The sequence below is a fragment of the Eriocheir sinensis genome, chromosome 3 (genome assembly GCF_024679095.1).
Source record: "Eriocheir sinensis breed Jianghai 21 chromosome 3, ASM2467909v1, whole genome shotgun sequence".
Classification (NCBI taxonomy): domain Eukaryota; kingdom Metazoa; phylum Arthropoda; class Malacostraca; order Decapoda; family Varunidae; genus Eriocheir; species Eriocheir sinensis.
The window spans coordinates 18,037,209-18,047,306 of record NC_066511.1 but is presented as its reverse complement, the minus strand read 5'-3'; the positions used below and the strand labels follow the sequence as shown (position 1 = coordinate 18,047,306).

Genomic DNA, 10,098 nt, shown 5'->3' with positions numbered 1-10,098 from the left:
AGGAAAGAAGGGCAAGTAGGAGACAAGATATGGAAGGGTGCATATAGTAAATCTTCACCCCCATGAAGTGCCCCGATGAAACTCCCATGATCCATCGGCGCTCCACCTGTACCCAAATCAGCTTACTGCTAAAACACAACAGGTGGACGGTCAAATTGTCTCCATAAATGTACCACAAGAACATGTAACCGTCACTGAAACTACTTACCCGAATTTCAGTCACGCCGCTGCTCCACCATCACACAAAACGTCACACGAACCGCCACAAACCGCGCCACAACACAGCCCGCCGCCATTGTGCACAGTAACCACCCACATCAAGTTCATAGTAAATTTATATATTGTCGTACTCAGCACACCGTATTTACCGATTTCCTGGCCCAAAGCTGTTGCCTTCACACACACAATAAAACGATATTCTGTTACAGGTAACTCTCGATTTACGCGAGTTTGGTTTACGCGTTTTTTAAAGGGTCTTTTCCGTTTGGCGTAACTTTTTTAATAATTTTATAAAGCGAACGCGTCTGGCCTCTGGTGCTGGCCGCAGCGAGGCTGCTGTGCCTGTTGCGAAAAAGCTGAAGTAAGTCACAAGTACATGAGGGGGGGGGAGAGGGGGGGGGGGGGGGCCCCGTTATAGGGGGGTCGAGGGGGCAGCCCCCCAAGTAAAGTAAAAGTTCGGTTTCGGTTAATTGGTTTAAATGCTCCCCCCCCCTAGCCCCTCTGCGAAGCTATTTGAGGCTGCGGCGGCTGCAAAGGAAAAAAACTAAAAACTGTTCGTTTCTTTCCAAAAACGGTTGTCATATATTCGATCTACGGGGACAAAATACATAAGAAAATCTCTTTTAAATAACGCGGGGTCCAAAATCCAAATAAATGTTTAATTTAGGCGTTTTTTTTCACTTATACGCTATATTTTATGGAGTGGCCACCAGATGTCTCACGCAACTGGACTCACACGGCCACACAGCTGAGCTCAGTTCTTCCCGCGCGCCACTTGAGCAACAATACAGTACCTACGCTGCCATGCTACTCAGCAATAGGGGTGGGCAGGTACCGGTACCAGTACCGGTACTAACGGTACCAGCAATACGGTACGGTACTGGTACCAGACTGGTCGGTACCGGTACCATACTGCTCGGTACCGGTACCAATACTAGCCAGCCCCTCATGGTGTCCCTCATTTCTTCCTCACACGAGAGAGGCTGAGAATGAGTGCCCGAGTGGATATCTCGGTTCTGGTGACACGCGGCATGCAGCTGTTTGATGTGTGGGTGTGGTTGTGTGGTTTGTAAACAATGCAAATGGCGGCCGGGCTGGGATTGCGTGAAATAACTCCTCGTACAGGACTCATGATGTACAGTTTCTGATATTATATTCACCCCATTATTCTCACTAATATTAATAATTAATAATGAACACATGGACATTTTTTTCCAATATGATTTTTTATGTAGCTTGTACTGCTCCTTAGTCATACAATCTTAAGCCACCTGTGACATCAAGATCAAGATCATACTAATGGCGCCACGCGGAAAAACGAGATAACAGCAAGGCATGGACGATCTTCCACCGATTTAGTCTTTGTATAGTAGTTATTAGATCGCCCTGAATTCTATGGTAACATATTATAGGACAGCTACGGACTATGAAGGATTATAAACAATAATAAAGGTAAGTTTGCCGTTGTTATTGGATAAGACGAAAAACAGACCCTTAAAAACATCCCAAAGAAGAAAAAAATCATTAAAAATTTGTACATTCAGCGTATAACGCGCAGAGCTAAACTTTCAGGTTTTATGTGAAAAAATGCGCGCTATACGCCGAAAATTACGGTATTTATTTTTCGACAGAAACCTACCTCTTGTTTGATTTACATTGTTTTTGAATTACGCGACCTCTTCAAGAACTCAACACTCGCGTAAATCGAGAGTTACCTGTATGTGCTTATGATTGAAACCGTAAATTATGGATGTTTTTGCGTGTTGAAAGCATAACTCTTTATTCCTAGAGCTGATCTGATTGTCGTATTTTTAATATTATCGCACATCTGAGAACGTTGGTATCACTGGTCACTAAAATCTCTGATATCTATAATACTTTGAGATCAGTGGCTGCGAAAGAGCATACGATACAATATTAAGAACAGACTATTTTTCATCATAGTTTTAGGGAGCAAACTATTTTTCATGGTAAATTTCAATACACTTCTAAAATTAATATGATATAACCTAACCTGCCTAACTGTGCCTTTCGTCCAAAATCATTCGTTTCGTCTTATATTCATGGAGGTCTGGTAGGCTATTATTCCAGAAATATGCCCCGTCAGGTCAGGTTAGATTAGATTTAGTTTGGTTAGATTTGCTTATGATAAATACAAATACTTGATATGCCTCGCAACCGGAATGTCAACAATCTTATGAGAACAGGCACCTCCTTTTGACCCTCTAAAGCCATATATAGGTAAGCAATCACTATATAGCCTTCTTCCTCTCCCCTTGCAGCCTTTTATATTTAGCCCTACCTATATCCGAGCCAAAAACTGTCTCGTGGGCCCCATTAACGAAATTCATTTATAGTAATCGTTAAAATCATTAATACCTTATGGGTTTTGTCCATAGTTGAGTAAAATAATTCGGTAAATACGATGCTCTTGAGTACAACAATTTGACAACGGTGGTTCCAATCCGTTCCATCCGTAGCATCCTTCCCCCGACACCCTCAGCATCCCGCCTGACCACTGATCCGAACCATCTCTGTCTCGACTCCCCCCACCTCTTCTCCGAACCGTCTAACCATCCAGCCCTGGGTTCCTCTACACCAGACAGGACATTGCCAAGCTCGAAAGGGTGAAAAGGAGGGTAACCAAACTGATGCCCATACTATCACTTACACTAGGTAAGATATGCCCTAATTATGCCCCCAGTCCTAATGATTTCCATCTCCGTTACTCCAAGCAGAAATAGCTTCCTTGTTTACATATTCCACCCACCTCAATCTCGACTCCCTCAATTTCTCTGAACCGTCGAACTGGGCTGTTCCTTTGATTAATATAGCCATATCTAATCAACTCCATCCTCGTCACTCCCCCTAAATGGCTTCCTATTTTACAACATGTTCCCACTGCTTCCTTTGTTCAAGGTGTATCCAAAGTGTAGGCTACAATGTGAAAATCGTGACATTATGATATACCTTGTTCATGGAGGTAAGTGTCAATGTGATAGTGTATCTTTCTAACGCTGCATTATTTGTCATGGTTAGGAAGTAATTATGGCCTAAATTCCGAGTAGGTCTCAACGTGACCCTTTCTCAAAATATTGAATCAAATCACTAGTGTCTTCCCCCCTCCCCTAGTTCCATCAGTAATTTTTGTTCTACCTATTTTACTGAAAAGGAAAGAATAAAATAGTGTATTTGTCTATTCTTCAGACTAATCTATCAAGTTCTCACCAATTTTAGCTTAGTGTTTTTGTATGTATAAGTTATTGGCCTTCTGAGCCATGGGTAAAGTAATTATTTGAGTAAAAAAACATCAATAACATCCAGCTCCACAAAGTAAAACAGGTGCCAAAAGTGAAATATCTCATTGAACTCTAGAAATGTCATGATACCTCCCTTGTGAAAGAGTTCATTTCATAGAAAGGAGGAAATGCAGAGCCAGAAGGAAGGCTTTTCTAAATTCTGTCAGGGAAGGGAATGGCAAGGTCAAGATAATGGTTTGTTTTCAAATTATTAAGTAGAACAGCATAGGGATGACCTTGAATATTTCCCCTATTTAGTAGATTTCCCCTATTTAATGAGTAAGTCTTGTGTGCTCTGACAGCAAAGGAGATTGAGTGATGATTCTTTTCTCACTCCTTTTCAATAATTAGTCGCAATCTTTTAAGTGTTTCTCACCTTCGAGGAGTGAGGAGGCCAATGTTTTCATCATTGTTGATCTGTCTGTTAATCTGTTATCTAGATATCTAAACTTTGGATTGACATATTACCAAATTCATATGTGAGCATCCCCAGGTGAATATCTTAAGCCAAGTAAATTTTTGTAAGAATTTGATGAAAACTAACTGAATGTTGGTGATTGAGTAGATAAACACTCCTCTGAACACTTTTCTATAGGAGCAGTGACTTGCGGGCTGTTTTCATTATTGTTTCCTTTTTTTTACCCTTGAGCTCTTTCCTTGGCTGTAAAAAAAAAAATGAACTAGATGAATGACAAGAGACAGGGGTTTTCTGCTTCCAATATAACAAGCCATACATAGTCTGTGAAATGTTCTATTTAATTGAACCTTGTGCCCCTCCAGGGTCCACTGCATCTAGCCAATTATTGTAGCTGATGTGGGTGATGTGTGAGATGTGAAATTGTAGTACGAATCAATGGTATTTGTGTGTAGTACTTACATATTTCTGTTTACTCAGATGCAGACTTGAGCTGAGATTGTTCTTGCAGTCATATTATGTCTACTTGCATTAATATTGATATAGAGGTCAGGCTGTTGCTTGCTTGAACTACAAGTATTTCTACTGCAACATTATTCCGTATGTCAGTGCATCAATTTGGAAAGATATATTTCACTACATTATTTAGAAATTCAAGTTTACCAGTTTTATCTATATAATTTTACCCTTGGTTTTGCATCACCCTTGACTTGAACGATTCCTTCTTCCTCTGCTTGATAAATCTTTCAAATCAGTTACTGTGATCATCTCATACATTTAAAGTAAAATATATGATTATTTTAGTGTTTATACATCAGGTCTCACTGTTATCTTTCAGCATATTCATCTTACTCTTTATAATTTGTTCAGAAGTAAGTTTATTTTATCCTAATCTCATCTATCAAGATATTTTAATTTGTTAGGTTGACAACCACCTTCATATTAGTCGTAGTTCTACAAGCCTTACTTATAGCTTCATTACTATACCATTATATTGGCAAGACTTCCTTTTGAATTATGGGAAGATCATGTGTGTTGTGGGAGGTGAACAGTGGCATGGTGAAGCTCATTACATTGTCTGATGAGTTTTCCTTTCTTGGAGTCTTTAATCCCCTTACCCAGCTATTCATAGGCAGTTGAGGGATGTAGGTGGTGTTGATAATGATAAATATGTTACCTTTCCAACTGGCAAGCAGGCTTATTTATAAAGCTGAATGCATGACCCATCTTAAATTAGCTTAACCCTTCACCCTTAAATTTGACAGTTACTGTAGGTATTCATATCTGAGACACATTATATCTTCTGATAATGGTATAGATAGGTCTAGAATGATGAATACTATGATGTTGTATGATCTGCTCCACTCAGTAGCTTTTTTCCTATGAGCATTATTGTTAATGATAAAATTGATTTTCTTTTATTTACCTAATTATTTGTACTTTTTGCTACCTCACTGGCATGGGAAAAGCCAGTGTGGCAAACAATGATGATAATAACAATGATGATGATAAGATAAAGTTGGGGGCAGGCGCTATATCTGCGAATGGCTGCAGTGCTCCTTTTCGTCGCAGTTGCCCTTGAGTCTGTGGAGGCTATGAACCCATTACCCAGGGACACAGGGCCAGTGTAACATCTGGGTTACCACAGATTACCATCCTTAGGTTTCCCCAGGTACCCATTTATTGATCAGTCTGAAAGGGAAAATGAACAGCTGGGTGAGCCACATGCCGACTGCCCGGGCTGGGATTCCAAACCAGGCCCACTGACTCATTCCTAACCATGCTAACCATTACAACGTGAAGATGATGATAATAAAAATAATCAAAATGATATTGATAATGGTAATCATTATAAAATAGGTGTAGTAATGATCACAGTGATTACTTCTCTTACACCAATATTATTATTATTATTTTTATTATTATTATTATTATTATTATTATTATTATTATTATTATTATTATTATTATTATTATTATTATTATTATTATTATCATTATTATTATTATTATTATTATTTTTTTTTTTTACTGTGATGGGATATCATCTTAGTGAACTGTTCAGAGATATGGGTTAAGACATTCACTTTGGCTTCATAAAACACTCCCTCACTGATTGCTATACCTTCCAGCTGCCGTACATCAACCAGACCACTGACCCAACCAATGGAGTACAACAAGAAGAGCTGTGGAGTGGACTGTGGATCTTTACTTCCCCTTCCTATCCTGTAAGTATTCTATTTGCATATTTTATTGTCTGAAATGGTAAATAGTGCACACGATGAAAGCATTTGTTACTGACATAGTTAAGATAGTGTAAAAATATTGGTCAGATCTAACACTTTCAAATATCTCTAGTTGTGTGTGGTGTCAGTCTACAGAAGAAAATAAGGGCGATCATTTTTATAATATATTTTTAGCTTTACTTTGTATACTATAATTAGAGGATAAGTTACAACATGACACCAGTATGTACATGTTGGTTATAAAAATATTATTCAAATAATTAGAGTTAAATTCAGCTATGAAGTCCGGTTGGGTGGGGCCCACTCGGAGAGCTCCCTGACCCTAGTGCTGCCAAATCTAACCTTCAGAGTAAGGATGTATGGAGGTGAGGGAGGAAGTGACATCATTTCCTTGACCACTATCCACTGAGATGTCAGAGAGCAACAATGTTACATGTTATGGACTTTATACAATTGATTGCTATTATTCTAAAGAGCGACACATTCACAGTAGCTACTTTATAGTCTTATTTAATGTATACAGAATATTTCATACACAATTTTGAATATTAAATAGGTGACGTATGAGAGAGTGATGTATTTGGGGTGATGAAGCAGCGCTGAGGACAGGCTCGGGCCACACCAAAATGGACTTCATATTATCTATCTGACTAATAACCTACAAGTTTGGGATTAACTTAGCTGTTTGTTAAGTTTTTATGTTTTGGTGAATTATCCAATGTCTGCATGTCTTTGTGAAGGTATTTTTATATATACTTACCTTGTAGGTAATCATTATATATTTTATGATCCTTTCTTTTTTTTCCTTCCAAATAGATTGCATATTATGAGATGTATTTTTATTCAGTTTATATAGCAAGGCATAGTTAAATTAGATGACAGCAGAGTTGATGATTTCACCCACAGAAGTGTAATATCCCCAAAAAAGTGCAAGAAGGAGATATCTTATTTTTTTATTTCAATTTTACTTCTAATGTTAATTTCATTTGATACCTGTTGGCTGTTGTATTTGCTAATCACTTTTGTTTTGCTTTTCTTGAATTTATCTTGCATGTCCCTTCATGTGTTTGACCCATCCACTTTGACTAACTCTGAGTGTGTGAAAAGTGTCTGAATGTGCACTAAATATGAGGCAAGCAAAGCACCATGGAATGTACATTACCATGCTCCTCTCATAACTATGTAACCTCTAATATAATTACTTTCACTCAAATATCCGCAAGTGTACTTCGTGCCTTGAATTGTACAAAGTTCATGGTCGCAGCACTGACCTCTGAAATCAGGAGCCTTAACTTGCTAGAAGGAAAATGGGATTTTTTTTCAAGAGTGAAATCATACAGCCAAACCTCTAAAAAAATTTAATAGTTGTACTTAAACACAGAAACACGAGCCTTACAATAGAATGATTTTGGGTGTGGGTGTGGGTGTGGGTAGGTGTGTGTGTGTGTGTGTGGGTGTGGGTGGGTGTACAAATGAACAATATAAGCTTTTAAATAAGAAAAAAATACCGGAACATTCCTGGCCAGAGGGACGGATGGACTGGCAGAAGTGGTGGCCAGCCATTGCGTTACGTGGAGTGGAATGTCGCGACAGGCAGGGAGGGAGGGAGGTGGCGAAAGGGAGTGCCCGTGGAATGTTTGTGGACTACGTAATTACTGGCCAGGTGGGGATGACTGGCTCTCACAGATAATGAGGAAATACCGGTGAGGAAAGGCAGGAGATGGCGCGGCTGTCAAGAGTACGTCAGGGGTGCGAAGCGCGATGAAGGTTGAGCTACTTGTGCGACTAATTGATTGACGGTTTATATTCTTGAAAAGTGATGAAATAGCGGTGAAGAGTGGCTGTAAGAGACTATGGAGTACGTCATATGGTGTGCAGAAGTAGCAAGGTAGAGTGAGTAAGGTGCAAGAGAGTGTGAGAGGACTGATTGATTGGTTACTCTTATTCTTGAAAGGCGAGTGGAAGAAAGAGGGCAGAAGAGGCTTTACTAGGCTGCTAAGGGTATTATGTGCGTCGAGAGGTGTGAATACGTGACGTGGGGGTGATGTGCCTGTCCTCCCTTCTCATCCCTTTCCCTTTCACCTTCCCCTTTCCCCTTCCTCCCCTCTTCTTCTCCCCTGCCCTTCCACCTTCCCCTTCCCTCTTCCCCTGGGTAAGCCGCAAGTGTGTTTTAGAAATATATATGAAAAAAAGAAATACAAACTCACTGCTAGAAGTTACACAGAAATATGAAGATAATACAAACTACTAGGAATGCGATATTAAGGTTTTGCAGTTCCCATAATGTCTCGTGTTATTTATCCATCAAGGTCGTGGAGATGAAGAAAGTGTCAGTCAACGTCACAGAGATGAAGAGAGTGGCAGTCAAGGTCACATGACTGGAGGATAAGAACGTTTAAGTAAAGGAGGATTGTGTTACAGTCTTGGAAAACTGTCCTCTGGTGATGAGGTAGTGTGGAATATGCTGAGTCAATAATTGCGATAAGAAATTGAAGATAATGAACGTAAAGGGCATAGGGGTCAAAAGAGTGAGTGAAATTAAAATGCGAAAACTGTAAAAGTGGTGCAATTAAGTGAAAATGAAAATGGTGGTGTGGGTGAAGACAGAGCCTATAAATAATAATAATAATAATGCGAAATAATGCGTAATTGACTGCTCTTTCGGCCACCTCTTTGGATTCTTTACAGGAGCAACGAGTAGCGAGCTTTTTCTTTTTTATTGTTGTTTCCTTTTTTGTGTGCCCTTGTGCTGTCTCCTTTGCTGTAAAAAAAAAAAAATAGGTACGTAAATACAATATATGTACACAACTTCTCAACGTTCTCCACAAACATGGATAGATAGCTTATAGATCACAGCTACTATAGAAAGTGGCGAAGGGAACTATATATCAAACGAATACCTATGAACGTTTATAATCCATCACAATCAATCAACCAAATGTAGAAAGTCGTAAACATCATAGCAGCTAACCATTCACATTTCAGGGTCCATATTCTCAACCATTGGGGGCTCACACACTCACATTTGATAAGGTTTTCGTAGAGGTTGCGAGTATTTCCAGAGGTAGTTTTATGAGCCTAGCGATAGTTTGACCAGGCTTCTGCACCATGAACGTGGAAAGCACTCCTTTTTTTTTTTACGGTAAAGGAAACATCTCAAGGGTAAAATCAAAGTAGGAAACCAAAAGAAGCCCACCAAACACTCACTGTTAATATAAAAGAAAACAGAATTGAATACATATCAAGACATCTCGCCATTCGAAATTCTCCTCTCTTCTGGCCTCTCTTTTTTTTTTTTTTCTCTCTCTTGTCGGAGTTAGGGGTTTAGCGAGCTTTTTCCGTTACTGCTTTTGTTTATGGGTATGCCCTTGAACTGCCTCCATTGCTCTAAAAAAAATAAAAAGGACAGTTTCAAGAGAGGTCACGTCAATCCATGAAAACCTCGCCGGAGCTCCGATACACGACAGCAAACAAGATAGAGGGCGACGTAGGTGAGCCAGAGGTTGTCTTGCGTCGTTCAAGAGCCGCGTCGTTGTCCCTCGGTGCGTCATCCCCGAATACGAGCCTGTTACAAGTGGGCAGACTCGCCTCGTGGTGGTGTGTTCTTGTCGATGCGGCACTCACTCTGATTGACATCTCGAACTCCAGGCAGTGATGATGAAAGTGCCTTTTTTTATACCCTCTATCTATCTATCTATCTATCTATCTATCAATATCCATATATCTGTCTGTATTTATCTATCTAGGTCATATATAAAGTATCGCAGATGTCTAAGAATTAAATGCGGATACTTTTCTCCTATTTATCACTATATTTATTTATTTATTTATTTAGCTTTGTTTCCTCAGCTTGGTCCTCATTCTTTAGTTGGTGGTCTCACCCGGGATCCTCCTCAGTGACCTCGGCTTTCCACGTTAT

The 10,098-nt window shown here is 39.5% G+C and overlaps 1 protein-coding gene across 1 annotated transcript in view; it reads left to right on the top strand.

The window, feature by feature from the left end:
- The first annotated feature begins 6,065 nt into the window (after nucleotides 1-6,065).
- LOC127005905 (microspherule protein 1-like) overlaps nucleotides 6,066-10,098 on the top strand; it is a 74,726-nt gene continuing 70,693 nt past the window's right edge. The window contains exon 1 of the mRNA XM_050875318.1: nucleotides 6,066-6,161. The gene's annotated coding sequence lies outside the window, so the exon portion shown is untranslated. The remainder of the gene's footprint in view (nucleotides 6,162-10,098) is intronic.